The sequence below is a fragment of the Podarcis tiliguerta genome (assembly GCF_965153285.1).
Source record: "Podarcis tiliguerta genome assembly, chromosome: 10".
Taxonomy (NCBI): domain Eukaryota; kingdom Metazoa; phylum Chordata; class Lepidosauria; order Squamata; family Lacertidae; genus Podarcis; species Podarcis tiliguerta.
In genome coordinates, this window is record NC_139543.1 from 50713826 (window position 1) to 50732889 (window position 19064).

At 41.8% G+C, this 19064-nt stretch overlaps 1 long non-coding RNA gene across 2 annotated transcripts in view; it reads left to right on the forward strand.

The window, feature by feature from the left end:
- Positions 1-7615, forward strand: part of LOC310658895 — a 58344-nt gene extending 50729 nt beyond the window's left edge. For both annotated transcript variants that reach the window (XR_014502520.1, XR_014502521.1), the window contains one exon: positions 5410-7615. This is a non-coding gene — a long non-coding RNA (uncharacterized lncRNA). The remainder of the gene's footprint in view (positions 1-5409) is intronic.
- Positions 7616-19064: the final 11449 nt, after the last annotated feature.

Sequence of the window (19064 nt, forward strand, 5' to 3'; positions counted from 1 at the left end):
AGTTTTTCTCCCTCACTAAGAATACTAGAACTTTGGGAAATCCAATGAAACTGAACATTGGAAGATTCAAGACAAACAAAAGCTAGACAATGGAATTCACATGAAAAGTAGTGACTGCCACCAATGTGGATGGCTTTAAAAGAAGATTGGACAAACTCATGAAGTGGCTACTAGTCACCATGACGGCTATGTTCTACCTCCGCTGTCAGAGGCAGTATTCCTCTGAATACCAGCTGCTGGGAATCACAGGCGGGGAGAGTGCTGTTGCTTTTAGGTTGTGGGGTTCCTGGGTTCTTGTGCTCTTGGAAGCAAGTAGAAGTGGCTATTTACACAATTCACATTCATTTCTCTCTAGGGAATACAGGATATGTGTTCCCAGGTGGATGGTGCAAGCATCCACCACCCTGCTGTCTCTGTCTTTCCTTCTCCTTTTAAAAATAAATAAATCATTTCTATTGATTTTCCAATAAAAAACATCCAATTAAATATCCAATCATAATACTCCAATTAGAAAAATAAAAATCTCAAATAAAAAAGATCAAATTATAGTCCAAATTGTATTTATTAATTGTCTTTCCTTCTCCTGCCCTGAGAAAGTCTGTAAGCTCATGTGGAGCACACACAAATACTTACTGAGGTGATCACAGGGTTGCGTGAGCATCCCTGGTCAGAATTCTGGTGGCATTAATTTTCTATAGGGGAAGGACTGGGAGAATGGTTTGTGAGGTGCAATCTCAAATGCACCATGAGCAGATGTCCATTGCCTCAGTTCGGGAAGGCTGTGATTGAAAGTGAAGAAAGTGAAACTGTATAGGAGCTGGAGGCTCTGCCTATTCCTGGCTGGCAGCCAGGCCTTGATCTGAGTAGGCATTTACTCACAATCCCTCTTTCCCAAACCTAGTATAGTGCTTTGACAATGTCACCCTTGTTCCTTGGTGGGAGGGCCACCATTTTGTGGTTCGCCTCAGGTGGCAAAAGCTTTTGGGCCATCCTTGATTCCTGTGACTCTGGAGGTAATGAAGAAGGGACCCAGAACCTAGCTGACTAGTGGTAAAAACATCTGGTCCTGGGGTGGCAGTGTCTGGTTCTTCCGACAGCTCCCTCTGGACCTCCAAGGAGATCCCAGGTTCCAGGTATGGGTGGGGCTGAAGCCTGACAGCAGTAGGTGCTCAGCTGTTCCTCCACCTGCATTTATTCTTCTGGGAGTTCAGCCATTGCCTGCTCCCTCACCATGGGAGTTACTTCTGATCTTGGAGCAACACTAAGAGAAAAATGTCTAGGAAGAAGAGAGATGGGGAACCATCTTGCACCAGCATTTTGATTTCTCTGCACTCCCACCCTACTACATTCTGGGGTGTGGGGAGATCATATTGCCATAACTTCTAGTTCCCAAACTACTTTTTTTAAAATTGCCCATGCCATCTCTCTGTTATAGGAAACTGCCAATGACCTGATTCCGACAAATAGATCTGTTGCTAATGCCATCAAAATTCGCAAACCCCTTTCATGAGGCCCACTGGCATATCTCTGCTAGGGGCTGCTAGACTCACTGATACCTCCTCTCTCATCATCTCTGCTGAACCTTCTTTGAATGACCTTTGAATGGTGCAAAGCAGAACCAGTGAGAGGTGAGGCCTGGAGCGTGTTTCAAAGGCCAGATAAGAGTACATTTTTGTAAACTTTACACTGACTTTTCCATTCCAATAGCATTAATTGTTTCCCTTGTAATTAAATGTGACTATTGAAATGTCTTTGTATAGCCAGTTCCAGCCATATCTTTACATCCCATCTCCTATGCCCAGGAATACAAAAACAACATTTACAGTGGTACCTCGGGTTCCGTAGGTCCGTTCTTAACCTGAAACTGTTCTTAACCTGAAGCACCACTTTAGCTAATGGGGCCTCCTGCTGCCACCGTGCTGCCAGAGCACGATTTCTGTTCTCATCCTGAAGCAAAGTTCTTAACCTGAAGCACTATTTCTGGGTTAGCGGAGTCTGTAACCTGAAGCGTATGTAACCCGAGGTACCACTGTATTTGCAATAATGATAAGTGTCCTTGTTATATTTCTGTATTTATTAATTTTTATCCCACTCTTCATCCGATGAACTGAGGATACGGCTCCTTACCCCATTTTGTCCTCACGACAGCATTGTGGGATCTATTAGTTTGAGATTTAATGTCCAGACCAAGATCACCCAATATACTTCCTCTCTTTGTCGCTGAGTGGGGATATTTAAGTTTTATACAAATGTGTTGCAAGTGAGGGTGATTTAACTACATCATTGCTTTCTTTAAAAGCTGGATGTATTTTGTCTTTTCTGCACCTTTAACAGAGGCAGCTGTCTTGTTCACACCAAGGAATGGCTACTCATACTCATACTCTGTGGGTGATATGCAACTAAATTCTACTCAGAGTAGACCCACTGAAATTAACGAAATGACTAAGTTAGGTCCATTAACTGGGGATACTCTGAATAAAACTTAGTTGAATACCCTTGTTTTGTGCTTTTCATTTACTACTCAAACTGGCATGACATTCTCTCTGTGTGTTTGCACATAGTTGACTGCATTGCTGAGGTTAGATTTGCTGGAGTCCTTCCCTCTGGATAGGGCAAAACTGCTTGGCCTAATTATGGCAGATTATTAAATTAATTTGATAATTGGACAGCATAATTAAAAGAACTCCCCACCAGCAAAAAGCAAGGAATAGCTCCTTTGTCTTAAAGTTCACCCTCGGAACAATTCGTCGCAGTTTCAAAGGGTGCCAGAGAGGATTTTTAAAAGAGAGGAAAGAAAATCATTACTCAGAGTAGTGTATTATTCTCTCGTCAGCTGTCAGCTTTCAACACTTATTTTGACAATGGTTGTTTTTGACAGAATTTGTAAGATGCTTTTCCTCACCCTGGGCCTGAGATATGATGAATGTGCCATACAGGTGACCTTTACCCAAGGCCACATGTTAATATTCAGAATGGTCCTTTTGTTAGTTTTGAACAATGCCTGTCTTTTTTCTTTCTTTCTTTTTTTAAAAAAAGCTTGATTTGCCAATATGACCCTCTGTTAGAATGCTGGACCATTCCAGATTGGTCACCAGGAAGCATCAAGTGCCTTTGACTGAAATGACATGGAAGATGTATGGTCGAAGTGCTGTATGCAGCACCACTGCTGTGACATGAAGAAAACCACTTTGACCCAAATAGAAGTGTACTCAAACAATGTCGCACCAACCAAAGACAACATATTGGGAGGAAAAATGCTTGTGAACAGTTTGTGCTGGAAGATGTATTGGCCAGACTGCCATAGGGCAATCTTTGAACTATTGAAATCTTTAGAAATATTGTTTAGTACTTGAACAATACTTACAAACCTAATTAATCAAGCATAGATGCTCCTGCTCTCTCTTTACACTGTGTATTATTTGACTTCAAGAATAGCACTCTCAGATGTATTTTGAAAAGCTTTACTGTTTAGGCAAACTACTACTTCTAACGAGCAGTTGAGATTGCAGCTCCATCTGTGTAAAGTAATCAGATAAGTGACATAATTATTAACAATGATATTGCATTTTACTATTAGTTCACTACTATAGATCTATCTTAGCATTAAGTGCAAGTAAGCTAATATTTTCAGCTTAAGCCAATCCTATCCAATAAGTATTATAGTGCTTCTAAGGTATGCTCCACAGTTTCTAGTGGTGATAATGTGAATTATATATGCGGTGGCATTAATAAATATTGTTTAAAAACTATCTGAATATAACAGTTCAACTATGACAGCATTTTGCACCTATTTGCTTCCACATAAATGGGCATAGGATCACCATTAAGTGGATTTTGCAAAATTCATAGGGAAAATGTTCTTATTTATTCCAGGAACTAGTATAATTGTTTTGTTAATGAACTGGAGCCAGATATACACCACAATCTTTATTCCCTGAACAGTGCTGCTGGAGAGGGTTAGCATAAAGTGGAGGTGTCCCACTGCTGGGCTCTGCCAGTGGAGGTGACTCCTCTGCAGACGTCCCTGTGTCACCTGATGGTGACAGGCTCTTGAGAAGCTTCTGGGGCACTGTTTTGGTTGGCAGTAGACAGCACAGGGTGCTGAAATGGATCAGTACACAAGTGGAAGTGGATCAGAGTCAGCATGGTCCCACCAGATACAAAGCTGCTGCATTTCCCTGGGAGAAGTCCAGCTTTGACCTGGCACAAGAACAACTAAAAAGAAAAACCTGCCCACTTTCTTTCCTGGTCGTTATGAGTATCAGGGATTTGGATTGTATTGCACACTCCTCCCCAGTCCCATTTAGAATTTCTGTGCTGCCTTGAGCTGGTGCAACACAAAAGAAGGGGAGAGGGGAAATCTTGCCACCACTTTTCACCCTGGGCAGCATGAATGGCAGGACTTTGGATATGGCAGTGGCTCTGCCATTCCACTCCACCCTGCTGCTTCAAGTTCCTCATAGGATTGCTCTGCTCGCCATGCTTAGTGCAGACCTACTGAAGTTGGTCATAGTCTAGAGTTGCCATATTTCAAACAGGGAAAATATGGACAGAAAACTGTTGTTTTTTGGCCAAAGTCCGGATTTTCCAGGATATTTTAGCGATTTTTGCTTGGACACTGCTTCCAACTGCAGTATTCTGGATATGTCTGATAAATTCCAGACGTATGGCATCCATCTCATAGTCCTATTTATTTCACTGGATGTACTGTAAGCATGACTAAGTCTGAATCCTAGCCAAAATTTGAGATTAAGACAGAATATTTTTGGTACACATCTTTATGAAAGCCCACAACATTTATTGATTTATTTATGGTATTTTGCATTGCCTTTTAGGACATAGTCAAAACACAATACTGTGCATTGAGACACATTAATAATCACCAAATCATAATACAGAAAATTATAAAACAGTAGCTGAGAGTTGTAGGTAGGCCTCAATCATATTGTGCAAATTTTCATTAAAATTACCGGTATGTAGCCTTCCAGATCAACAAGGCTTTCAAAGCTTTTTCTTCTTTTCTGATTTCTTGTAGGATATGTTTTACTTGGATCTAGAGTGCAGCAAAGGACTTTTTGAATAAACAGATTACTAAAATGAGGCAGATTATTATTTTATTAAGCTTTATTATTTTACAGTGGAATGAGCACTCCAATTCTATTAAGTCTTTACCAAATTATCATATTTTGTTAGATGCTGTAAACTTGGAATATCTCAGTGAAAAATACTATGGACAGTCTTTGCTTTAATTGCTCTAGCAACTCTATTTCTTTCTTTAGGTCTGATTTTGTATGTGCATTCAAGGTTGGAATATATATTGGAGACTTAAAAGTCCAGATGCAACAGGTAGGGCTTAGCAAAGCATCAGGTGTTCTTCTAATTTTGTTCCTGTTTATTTGTGTTCTTCAGCCAATTTTAGAAGAGGACAGGTGCAGCCAGTGAGAACCAATCTGCTTGCGCATTGTGAATATGATGTTCCAAAAATGCCACCACCAAGTTCTGTCTCCAGTGGGGAAGAGATGGTTGGAATGGGAGCAATGGCATATCCTCACCTACCTATCAACCTGGAGACTACCTGTGTACACATTAAGGAGAAAGCAGAAGACACTGAAACTGCTATAGAGTAAACACAGACAGAAATGTAGAATGTCTCGATTCAGCCAGGATACAAAGCAGTGCAACTTCATTATTTTCAGAGGCTGAAAATTTTTCAGAAAATTTTCGTAGGCCATCCTCAACTGTAATTAGCCAATCACCTTTGAGAGGGAAACAGATTGTTGTAAGAATATTAAACGACTAAACAACAACAACAACAACAGCAAGCCTTTCCCCCAGATTGGGGTGCAAGGTAGCTTGCAGATAGAACGGAAACAGCTAAAATACAAAATCATTGATTGGCCAGGTATGTAACTTATATTGTGTTCTCATGCCTCATTCAAGGAAGCCCCATGAATTTTGGTACAACATAGACACACAGCTTACTGTCCACCCTACAGGTACACATATTGGCACACAAATCAGCACCTGCTGGTGGGGTGGAATTACTTTCCCAGTTTCCCATTGTGGAAGTCGCTGTCTGTAACCGAGAGGGGGAGTCAAGGTGGCAAGGAGATTGGCATGGTGCAGGTGTAGTGGCAGAGTCAAGCTGACACTTCTAATGCTGTGCTGAAACTGTACTGACCTCCCCACTGCCTTACCCCTTTCAGTTACTGACAGCGACCTCTGTTTTGGTAAGCCAGGTAAACAGTGTCATCTCACTGTCCTACATTGGTCACTATCGATGCAGATAACATTGTTCATCGCTGACTAGGGGGCTAATCTATCCCCTTATAGCAAGAGCTAGAGGGCAGATAATCACAAAAGGTTGCACTACCAAGCATACAGTGTGTAGGCTAAAATACCATATTGGGTGAGCTGCTTTTATATGGGTTATTAATACATACAAATTTAGAACACTAGATAGCCATTGCCAGTCAGTGTAGGCAGTATTCAGCTAGATGAACCAATGATCTGACTGCATATGGCAGTTTACAATGTTCCTAAATTCTAGTTCTGCTTCAGACTCAGATCAGAATTTTTGTCCAAGCAATGGGAACTCCCACTTTAAGGGGTTTTCTGTGAGCCCGGAGGATGCAGCCTCTACCTAAACATTTAAGGCTGAAGGTCCACTAACAATTGGTAGCTCTTAATTTTGTCATACACAATTCCCTAACCACATCATTTCCTTAGCAGCATTTTTAAACAGACTTGTGTGCATAAAAATCCCACATGTTCCCTTGTTTTTAGTATATGTATGTTATTTCAGATATAGAAGTACATGTGCAGAGTACATTATCTCTAGGTGTTTGGGTTTTTTTGGAAGCTTCTCTAGTGCTTTCCTCAGTCACGAGCAGTGCTTTTTTTCTGGGGCGATGCAGGGGTACGCATACCCCTAAACATTTTGTGAATCTAAGTTTGGCCTCATTGAGGACAGTATTTCAATATGAGTAGGAAAATGAGAGTACCCCTAAACATTTTTTTAGAACAAAAACACTTGTCACAAGGAATGACTCTTTTTCCGACTTGGGCTCATCTCCCATGCCTGCAAGAGTTTCTTCAAGAGCCAAGCCTGAAGCAAACTTCCTACCAACCCTTCTCTAAAGTCTTTCTCTGGGAAGGAAGGTACTTCTCCAGCGGTCTTCCAAACCACGATCCGGACAGCTTCAGTTACCATGGCACTGCAGACATTCTCCATGCTTCGCCATATTCTATGAAAAAATGCTCGGGGCAAACCCCCGTCTTTCGTGGAAATTTGGCATGACCGTCTCCTTCACTCCTGGCCTGTCCTTCCGCCGATCTCGGCACAAAGAGGTTAATAAATGTTTACTTCACCCCCCTCCCCTTGCCCCCCTCCCCCCAATGTTTCCATATGGCTTGTTCACAGGCTTGTGCTTGTTTGTGTCTGAATGCCCACTTGCATTGACTGGTGTGAGGGAATTGTTCCACTCATGCTGGCCATCCTCAAATCAATGCCGGCCTCTAACAAGAGAAAGTGCCTCAGATGTAGTGGTTTCCACAGGACCATTGTTGGCCTTTTGTTAAGCATTTTTGAACCTAATAAATAATGTCAAAAGTCTCTTTCCTAGCCAAAAATGTTCCTTTTGAAAACTCTTCTAGTAGTATTTTTGTTCAGTGATGGCTTCCAGTGTTGCAAAGAATTTGCACTTTACAATGGTAATTTGATGTATCGCGTGCCATGTTGCAATATGGATTTATAAAAAAAAATGCTGAAGTGTTGTCACTAGATGGAAATCCCTATTTCTTTAACATGTTCTCAAACTGAGAGGTCCTTTCAGGGTGTAACTATTTCAAATGGGATTAAATATAATCAAGAGCTGAAGTGAAGAAATAGATTTTTTTAAAAAAAATATGACTTTAATGAGAGTGTGATTGTGGTGGTTCTAAGATTTAAACTTGGGCATTATACAGTGGTACCTCGGGTTACATATGCTTCAGGTTACAGATGCTTCAGGTTACAGACTCCGCTAACCCAGAAATAGTGCTTCAGGTTAAGAACTTTGCTTCAGGATGAGAACAGAAATCGTGCTCCGGAAGCACAGCAGCAGCAGGACGCCCCATTAGCTAAAGTGGAGCTTCAGGTTAAGAACCGTTTCAGGTTAAGTACGGACCTCCGAAACGAATTAAGTACTTAACCCAAGGTACCACTGTACATTGAGAAAATTTGATGGCAGTTTATTGTGAAACAAATCCTAGCTAACTGGACAAGGATATTTCTATATCTATATCTATATCTATATCTATATCTATATCTATATCTATAACAAGTCATTGCATATTTTATATTTCCACTGTTTTTAATAGTTACAAACTTAAATTCATTTCTAAGGAAGTCAGATTAATAATTTGGGTTTAAAGCCCAGCAAGCAGGATCCCTGTTACATTGACAAATGATTGTATGTTAAAATTCCTAACACTAAGTGAACATGCAGAAGTTCCCTATTCAGTCCCCTGGCATATCTACATAGGACTGTGAAAGTATTGCGTCTGAAATGCTGGGGAGTTGTGGTAGTCATTTCGTTCAGTTCTGAGCTACGGGGACCAGTGGTCTGACTCTGCATAAGGCAGCTTTCTATATTCCTATATCTTCTGAGGCCTTCTAGCTGCTGTGAGCTCATCTGAGCTTTCTCAGGCCTTGCAGCACATGGCATTCTATAAATAATGCACCAAGCAACCATCCTTGATTTGTTTCTCTGGGTGTATTAGCATTTTCAGATAACAAGGCAAACTGGAAAACATTGCGGGCACAATCCAGCTTAAATTAAGGACTTTTAAATTCCTGCAATTTCAATAGGAGGGATTTAAGCACCTGCTCAGTTCACCCCCTTGAAATCAGTGGGACTTAAGAGTGATTTTTCACTGGCTGGACTGGACTCCAGATAACTTCAGCATTATGGGTTGAGGTCACTTGATGCTTAAGTCTTTAGCTACTTTCCAAACCATCATTTCACTCTCAGAAAATTAGCATGTGCCTGTTTTGTACTGAAGATAGGGAAATGAATGCCTTTTATGGCCACCTCAGAAAAAAAGAGCTTTCTAATGTGCTGTGTGCTGTGGCACTGGGCCACTCTCTATGTTATCAGCAAAAAACACACAAACTAAAGCAAACATTTAGTTCCTGAATGGAGCAGATAATTTAGCACTAGGTGAGACATTATCCATGATTTGTAAGTGTCTAGGCACTGAAATTAATTCACCTGGACATAATGTCATAAATATTTTTGGACAATTTGGCATTTTCTTATGTTCATTTCTATATCTTCTTTATGTTGAAAAGAAAAGAAAAGAATTCACAGCTCCACAGCAGCATGGTGTATAGATCAATATTGTGATGAAAATTGCACTTCACTAAAAGTACTACTCATAGTGAAAAAATGGCAGATCAGTCACTGGGAATTGACAAGTTAAAGAGCACAAAAATGCACATAGTATAGCTTGAGGAAATAGAAATTTCTGTTTCTGACACAACCCCACAACCCCCCCCCCCCCAACTCTTGAACATCAACCTCAATTTTCCATCTGCAATATGGGGGCAATATTACTGACTTCCATTATCTTGTGAGGTTTGTTGAGATTATGTGTGTTGTGTAAAATGCTTTGGGCAACCAAAAAACATTACACAAAACTCTCATATATATATCTCACATATATTATTAAGTTAGTGCATAGATGGTATACTTAAGAGGCTATGAGGTAACATGGGGTCAAGGCTGTGTATGTAAGATGCATTGGCTATTTAACATGGGCATTAGTGCAAAACATTTTTGAAGCAAAGTATCACAATATAGTGCACAAACTTTTGAATTGTCCAGAATTCTTCATCAGGCTAGTTAGAGCAAAGGGGGCAGGATACAGTGCAGACTCTACAGCTTTGATATCAGCCAAAATAATCCCTCCCCCTCCAAAAAATTGCTCAATTTACCATCTAGCTTTCTGAAGCTTTCTGGAGAACTTGCAAGCAATTCTGTGATATTTTGGTTGTTCTAACAAAGGCATTGCCCTTAAATGGATTTTGGAATTTTCTCAAGGGCCAGCACAGCTACCTTTACTTTTTGGATATTTAAGTTGTCATGAACTAACCAAAGATACACATAAATATGTACAAGGATGAGGAGTACTGATAATGATCCCAGATGAAAATAGATGTCCATTCCTTTACATTTGTATCTTACAAAAGGGACTTGAAATAAAAAAAAAATTGTTCAGTAGCACCTTAAGAGACCAACTAAATTTGTTCTGGGTATAAGCTTTTGTGTGCATGCACACTTCTTCAGATAGGGATTTTGGCATGTTTATTCCACCCTTTGTCCAAGGAACTGAGGAAAGCAGGCCCTTAACTGAGTTGTCCTCACAGCAACCCTTTGTGTTAATTTCAGTTCATGGAGAGTGAAACATCCAAAAGCTGCCTCAATGTGTGAGGATTTGAATCCACACCTGTCCTGTTCTAGTCCAACATACATTCAATCTACCTACCTCACTATACTGACTCCCTGGATGGTGGATGCCACTTACAATTATCCACTTATATATTTGTAGATCTTATCTTGCATTTTTTTTTAAAAAAAAAAAACCAGTGAAAATGTTAATGCCATTGTGGTTAAAATATCTGTAACTGTGTTTTCTTTTCTGCTGATGATCACCTTACATTAGGGCTCAGTCCACTGGGACATTCTCCGGTGTAACCCCTATGAAATGAATTAGAGCTGAGAAAGACTACAGCATGTTATCTACTCAGCAGATCACCTTTGTTGTTCTCAGTACTGAGCAGAGATAAAATTAATGGGGTTCTCCAAAGAAGTCACCAAAATAGTTTGCCTGATTGCACAGAAATGTTTGTTTTTTTATTTTTAAAAATGCTTTGTTAATATTGAATCCTTTCTAAACTTAGCATATTGATTCGAACTGAGTTCATTTCTACAGACAGGAAATCCTTTGTAATGAACTAGCATTTATAAACAGGCATGGTGCATTTTCATTGTTTGCCATAGATCTTAAAAGAACCAGACCATTGCAACACCAACATGCAAGTTTTTTTTTTTTAAAGAAGGAGTGAAAAAGTTAAGGCCACCTTGGGCCAAATTCTGAAAGTGTATCTCCTCTTTTCAGTGGATGATGACCCTATTTCTCCTGCAGTGCAAATGCCTATCGTTATGTGCAATCACATCTAGACCGAAAACACCTCCTCAATCTATCTACAGTGGGGGTTGTAATGGTGGCCTTAATTTATTCCTTGTGACTAAATCAGTATGGTGTGTTGATCTTCCCCTTCCCACACTGCCCTTTGCTTAAAAGATGCATCCTTTTAGAAGGATTTTGTGTGTGTGGCTTTAACAATGTTCCGTTCAAATTTCCTTGGATGGGGCCAACAATTGCTTGTTGACCCATTTTAACCCCTTTTGAGCATCATCTTCAAAGTGTAACTGTCCTTGACAATGAAAGAGACCTTCCTATTGTCTGGTCCTTCCAGGCACTCTTTAGCATTGAGTCAAATGGCTTTCAGATGGAAGAGTTGGCTGCAGGAAGGAGACAAAGTGGTCTGTTGTTTCTGCATGACTTTGGTCGAGTTTCCCTTTCCACCACCACCTCCCCTTTTGGAATGGCACATTTCTATAGAAGATGACAGACGTTTTGACAGGTGCAATATGCTTTGAACTGTTGTGTCAGATAATTCTTTTGTCTTGTTTTTTCCCAGCAGAGTGGTACATCTCCTTAGGATGCTGATATGCATATTGTTTGCTTTTCATTTAGTGTGGTGAAGCCTTCCACCCCCCCTCCCCTTGTTTCTCACTTTCTCCCTTTTTTGCAAGCATGTAGCTAACCCAGATGGGAAGGCGGACAGAAATGCCAGCATCCTCCTTTCTAACCCTTTCATTGTGATTGCTACTAAAAACAATCCAAACTCTAATAAAGAAAGGGTTGTGAGTACTTGCTGAGATACATTTCCTTCATTGCCAATTAATGATCTTGTTCCATGAGATAAAGTCTAATACTGGCTTTTCTACTCTGGCTGTAAAAAAAGCTCTGCCTATTTTTTTTACAAAGTATTTATGTTACCCCAGCAGATTTGAACCACGGGGGCAAGTCTAGCATAGGTTTCCTACAGACATGTAGCACAGATGATTGTTAGACTTTAGGGTTGCAAAGCTGCCTTAAATATTCCAAGGTGGTAAGGTAAAGGTAAAGGGACCTCTGACCATTAGGTCCAGTCGTGACCAACTCTGGGGTTGCGGCGCGCATCCCGTTTTATTGGCTGAGGGAGCCGGCGTACAGCTTCCGGGTCATGTGGCCAGCATGACTAAGCTGCTTCTGGTGAACCAGAGCAGCGCACGGAAATGCCGTTTACCTTCCCGCCGGAGTGGTACCCATTTATCTACTTGCACTTTGAGGTGCTTTCGAACTGCTAGGTTGGCAGGAGCAGGGACCGAGCAATGGGAGCTCACCCCGTCACAAGGATTCGAACCGCCAACCTTCTGATCGGCAAGTCCTAGGCTCTGTGGTTTAACCCACAGAGCCACCTGCGTCCCTATATTCCAAGGTGGTACTTTCCTCAAAATATGCCATATTTAATCATTTTTCAGAATGAATATGACACATTCTTCCTTACATAAACTTCATGCACAACAAGCTGAGAGTAGATAATCTCATAGGTAACGTTGCAATATAAGCAATGTACGCTCAGTTCTAAAGCACAGAACTCAAATGAACCATAAATAAGGTGGTTATGTGTCCTTTGACTGTCCTTCAAACTAGAGGGGTGTCCTCAATTTGAGACCTGTCCAATTTAAAGATAAGGAACCATGAGCTGGGGGAACAGGATTTCTCAGCACCTGGTCAGCAGACAGAACAGTACACAGGTTACCTGGGGTCTTCTCCTCTCTGGTGAGATGTACTATATTTCTATTTAAACTATGACAGTCATTTCTAAATTTGTGTCCATACATATAAATTAAAATAGGCAAATTTGTGCCCTCTTCATGACGCAGATCCTCTTTTTTGGCAATGCGTGACTAGCCATCCGACCCATAAGTCAAGAGGAAAATCATAGAATCATAGAGTTGGAAGAGACCACAAGGGCCATCGAGTCCAACCCCCTGCCAAGCAGGAAACACCATCAGAGCACTCCTGACATATGGTTGTCAAGCCTCTGCTTAAAGACCTCCAAAGAAGGAGACTCCACCACACTCCCTGGCAGCAAATTCCACTGTCGAACAGCTCTTACTGTCAGGAAGTTCTTCCTAATGTTTAGGTGGAATCTTCTTTCTTGTAGTTTGGATCCATTGCTCCGTGTCCGCTTCTCTGGAGCAGCAGAAAACAAATCAGGGGTGTGTATGTCACAGTGAAATTTGATAAATGCAGAAAGCGTGTAGACTGGGCCCAAAATGTGGTTGTCTTCAGGAGAGACTTATAGCCCAATTCTATGTTCATTTAATCAGAAGAGTCCTATTGTGTTCAACAACAGGTGGGATTGCAGAGCACTGATAGGACTGCAGAGTTAATTATTATCCCTAACGATCTTGAAATAGCCAATAACTTAACTAGATAGAGATTGTGTAATGTACTATAGTGACTGGAACATAAATCAGGAATTCCCAAACTATATCTTTACTTAGCCATGAACTGACTAGTTAGGTCACTCACTAGTTTAAACCTTCCTTCTCATTTGTTTTAGAGGGGCTGCAATGTCCCACCTTACAAGGATTACAGAGACAAATCTCTGTTATTATTTGTTAATGCCATTTTAAAATGATATGTCCTATAGAGAGAAGCAGCTTCATATCTGGAGTAATAGTATTTCACAACCCAGATAGCAGAGCATATAAGAATATCACCAGTTTTAAGGGACATGATTTAAGCATATACATGCTGTATGTGATCTGGTTCTTGTTTTCCTTCTTTTCTTAAAACCTTCTAAAGAAGGTTGCACCTGGACAGAGTCATCTACAATAATCCAAGGGATTGCTTGAGGGCAATCAAATAGTGGCAATTCCTTGAGGGGAACCAATGCCCCTTTCACAAGTTTTGAAAGATGCATGGCAAATATGTTTTATTATAAGGTTATCAACTGCTGGATTTGCTCCCCTGTGGGCTTTTTTATTCTATCCCCGCCCCCAAGCGTCTCCCTTTTGTTGTGCAGTTGTTGACCATATCAGCCAAGATTTTTCACAGCCTGCTGATGCTTCATAAAATTTCCACTGTAACAATTCACTGGCTGGATGAACTTCATGGTTGTCAGCTATTCTCCCAAGCCAAGCCTTATAGGCTTCACGGTTGTCAGTGGAGATAGAACTCCATACCTACTCCAAAAGCTCTGAGCCTACTGTTAAGATTGGCATCGTGCTAATGGCAGCATGGGCTAGCAATCTAAATGAGAGGGTGGCTAAGCATAGGAGGTGGTGATGACTTTGCTCATGCCATGGTTAATTTTCTGAGCGTGGCCTGTAGGGTTAGGCTCCTCAGGGGCCAGGGAAGTATAACAGGCAGAAGAACTGCTGTGTAGAAAATAATCAACCTTGCTTAGGAATCTCTGTGGATTTATTTTTTAACCCTCTGAAAAGATAAAAGAGCAGCAGTTAAGATTACAGTATAAAGGAAGCTGTCAGTATTGTCCACACTGAGTGGCAGCAGCTCTCCAGGATTTTGGGCAGGGATCTCTCCAACCCTACCTGGAGATGCTGGGGATTGGATTTGGGACCTACTGCATGCAAGGCAGCTGCTGAGCTACAGCTATTCCTGGTGTTTGATAATTAGATCTGGTACCCTACCATTCTTCTTTCAAAAGCCTCCAAGGTGGTTCATGGTGATGAGAAGCAGTCTTTTGAATAGCTTTGCACAAGGGATTCTGCATATTTTGGGACACTAGCAACTACTAGGGACGCGGGTGGCGCTGTGGGTTAAAGCCTCAGCGCCTAGGGCTTGCCGATCGAAAGGTCGGCGGTTCAAATCCCCGCGGCGGGGTGCGCTCCCGTTGTTCGGTCCCAGCGCCTGCCAACCTAGCAGTTCGAAAGCACTCCCGGGTGCAAGTAGATAAATAGGGACCGCTTACTAGCGGGAAGGTAAACGGCGTTTCTGTGTGTGGCTCTGGCTCGCCAGAGCAGCGATGTCACGCTGGCCACGTGACCCGGAAGTGTCTCCGGACAGCGCTGGCCCCCGGCCTCTTAAGTGAGATGGGCGCACAACCCTACAGTCTGTCAAGACTGGCCCGTACGGGCAGGGGTACCTTTATCTTTACCTTTTTAGCAACTACTAAACCCAAACTTGTTAACAACAGCTTTTGTGGGCCAGTAGATAACAAAAGACATAAAGACACCTTTTGCTTTTAATGAAAGATTTATAAATTTGCATGCTGATTTCCTCTGTGTGCTTTGATTTTCTCATGTATGTCAGATGATATTAGATCACAAACATGTAATCCTAGTACAGCGATAGCCAATGACTTGGTTGAAGAACTGCCTTGCATAATTTGGAGAAGAGCACATTTTTAAGGATGGCAATTTTCATTTGTTTACTGTTTCAGAAAGCGTGAATTAGGTAGATTTGTCTTTAAATGGGAACTAACTTAAATTTCACCCCAATCAAGACTAAATTAGTTGAATTTAGTTTCATTGAAATTAGTGGGACAAGTTAGTCTTTAATGAAAAAATGGTTGGAGGTTATTTTTTGGAACTTGGAGATGCCTGATCGTCAATAGCATACTAGGCTTCATCAACAAAATAGTTCAAATTAAAATCTTGCATTTTCCCAATTTGATTTATTAGCTGTGGGGTTTTTTGGTGGGAGGAGGGATGGGAGAATAATAAAAAAAATGAATGTAAAAATGTCTCTGATCACTTTATTGCCCATTTCAGAATCCCCCAAGGACCCATTATCATAATATGTTATCTTATTAGGTGAAATTCATGCAATGGCAAAAGAACCCACATACGGCCCTCTGCCCCACTTACAACCCCCACTTAACACCCTCTCTGTGGGGATTAAGTGGGTCTTGGCCTGACAGTGAATGCTTTTGACAGGCCTCCCATACTTAGATTTTTTTTAAAGATCACAAATACTCTCCACTAATTTTCTATATATTGTTCCTATGGGTGACATAATAGTTAGGAAATGAGAGGGAGATAAATAATTGCCCCATGATTAGTGTTCAAATAGCCATCTTCTTTTTGAGCTGGAGGTTTCAGCATGAAGGTCAAGAACAGAATGAAATTCGTTGCTTGGTGCCGGGATGATCTTCAGCAGCCCCTATTTATGGAAGCAGGTCTCCGAAAAGGGGTTAACTATGAAATTAGATCTTTATTCAGGACCATTTGCACTGTTAGCTTCCCTTGCTTGCATTCTGAATGTGGCTGCAACAAAGACACATAAGAGTTGTATAACAGTGAAAGCAAGCTATTTCTGTGTTCAGCTGCCTTTACCTATGACATGTCCAGGAGAGCAATAGTGTTCTGGATCATAGTCACCACTTATCAAATAGTGCAGTCTTGCAAAGACTCTCCTCCCTGGAAGAGAGGGGAGTGGTTGTGGGCGGGAGCCCGAGCTCTGCCTCTCGCAGGGGGCGTTAGCCCCCTGCCTCTTCCGCCCACCTGGCTGGCGCCCATGCCCCCCCCTGCAGGCACCCAATCAGGTGCCTCCGAGGGGGCGTTTACAGCAGCCTTTTGCTGCAGCGCCAGCTCCTCCTCAGCTTCATTCACCTTCGTCGTCTCGTCGCGAGTCACCCACCCTCCACTCCCCTCTTAGTTCAGGGTCTTAGTTCATTGGCCTTGCTATGGACCTTAGGTTGGTCGCCCTGGTTGTCCGGGGGGCCTGGTAGGAATTTTTGGGTATTCCGTTAAAGGAATCTGGCGGTCGTGTATTCTGTCCGATGCCTGCTTGGCGGGAGGCCATGGCACGACCCTCGGTGACATCAGGGGGTGAGCCTATAGTTGGATTAGCATCAACAGGCTCCACCTACTGGTGAATAAACCCCCTTGTTTTAGAAATCCAATGCCTAAGCCAATACCTTCTCACTGCTGTAATCAATAAAGTTGTGGCCTTTTCTTGCCCATTAACCTTATATCACGTGTCCTTGTCTGTTCATTTCACATCGCGGGGGTCGGGCCCTCAAACCACAAGTGTCCTGCTTTATGAGAGCCAGTGTGGTGTAGTGGTTAAGAGCGGTAGTCTCGTAATCTGGGGAACTGTGTTCTCATCTCCGCTCCTCCACATGCAGCTGCTGGGTGATCTTGGGCCAGTCACACTTCTTTGAAGTCTCTCAGCCCCACTCACCTCACAGAGTGTTTGTAGTGGGGGAGAAAGGAAAAGGAGAATGTTAGCTGCTTTGAGACTTCTTCAGGTAGTGATAAAGAGGGATATCAAATCCAAGCTCCTCTTCTTCTTTATGAGACCTGTGGATGTAGGGCTGTATAATGATGACGATGATGATGATGTTTCCCCTGAACTGGGTACCTTGGTTGTGTGCTCAAACCACAGAAACCAGCAGCCTGGCTCTCCTGCCTTAGTTAACACTTGTGTTACTTTGGTTGTGTTTTTCTACACTCAAAAAACCCTCAATATGTGTTCCAGTTTACACTCATTTAAATGGAAGAGAGAATGTTTCATCTTCTGGTGCAAGCATTGACCTCTGTGGAAGGCAGGCAAAGGGAATGAAGTAGGAGAGCAGAGATCTGGTGTTGCTTCAGCAGCCTTGGACTGAGCTATATGTAGCATCTGTCCCTATTGCAAGTGCTGCCTTCACTGAAAAGTGCCTCTTCAATTACAAGGGCACAGCCAGCTCCTGTAGTCTTTTACAGTGATGGAGTGGGAGACACTCTGGCTGTACTGAGGCTTCTTCGATGGAGTCCTCTGAGTGAGAGGATGGCAATGCAACATCCTTGGGTCAGAGGGGAACTGGCACCACTTATATTGTGGAAGTGCTTCTGGTGCTGGACCTACATGCAGTTCCCCTTCCTAGTCCTTATCCCCTGAAGAAAGAAAATCTAAACACCAGGGTCACAATAGTGAACTCCTCCTACAGTGACATGTGAAAAAAGTCCGTCATTACTTCATTTTATGTAGGGAAGCATTGATCTATTCTCCCTTTCAGTCACTGACTTCTTGGTTGTGCTAATGTAAACATAGGGCTATTCCAGAGTTTAGATGAAAAATTCTGTACTAGTGAATGCAAACCCATTGTGTAAAGAATTTTCAGAAAAGTTGGAAAGAGGGTTGCTTCAACATTCATGTTTAAAGTAACATAGTCCTGTGCACAAACACACGAATTTTTGAAATTTGGAATTGTCAAGTTTTGAATTTCTCCCCCTTTTAATGCAGACAAAAAGAAATGTGTTTTTCTTGTTAATTTACGTCTGTGAGATCATCCTGATTCCTAGCTGTACTGCATTCATGTTAAACATTGGTCCTCTGCATCCAAAAGCAATTCATCATCTTCATTGGCAGGCTCCCTCCTTCAACTTGCACCTGCCTTCTTGAAAGAAAGCAAGGCATCATATATTCATTCCAGTAATGGAATAGGTGATCAAGAGGGTAATCGTACAATGGTAAGCTATTCATGTTAAAAGAATAACTTTTTATGCCTTGTATGGGACACATGCATTATTTCTTTTGAGGTTTATGACAGCCACTAAACATTATCATTGTTCATAAAATCAAACACTTCGGCAACCTAGCTGTGAATCTTTGTATCAATAGATGGTGATGGAAAAATGAGGACTGGTAGAGCAACGGCCCAGCCTGCTCATGTTGGCTGCCTTTGTCTCCATGACCAGGGTGACTTCTCTCTACTTGTCTTGAATGGCTCATCTGACTCATTTGTCATCGGCAGACACTTAAAATTTATTCATTTACTAGTTAAGGCAGCTTGTATTCTGCATGCATATATATATTCCTGGCTGCCATTGGAAAATCTGAGGAAGGAAAAGAGCAAGCCAACTTATACAAGAGCTGGAGCAGCTCCCCTGCGAGGAAAGGTTACAACATCTGGGTATTTTAGCATTAAAAAGGGTGTGCAAAAGGGG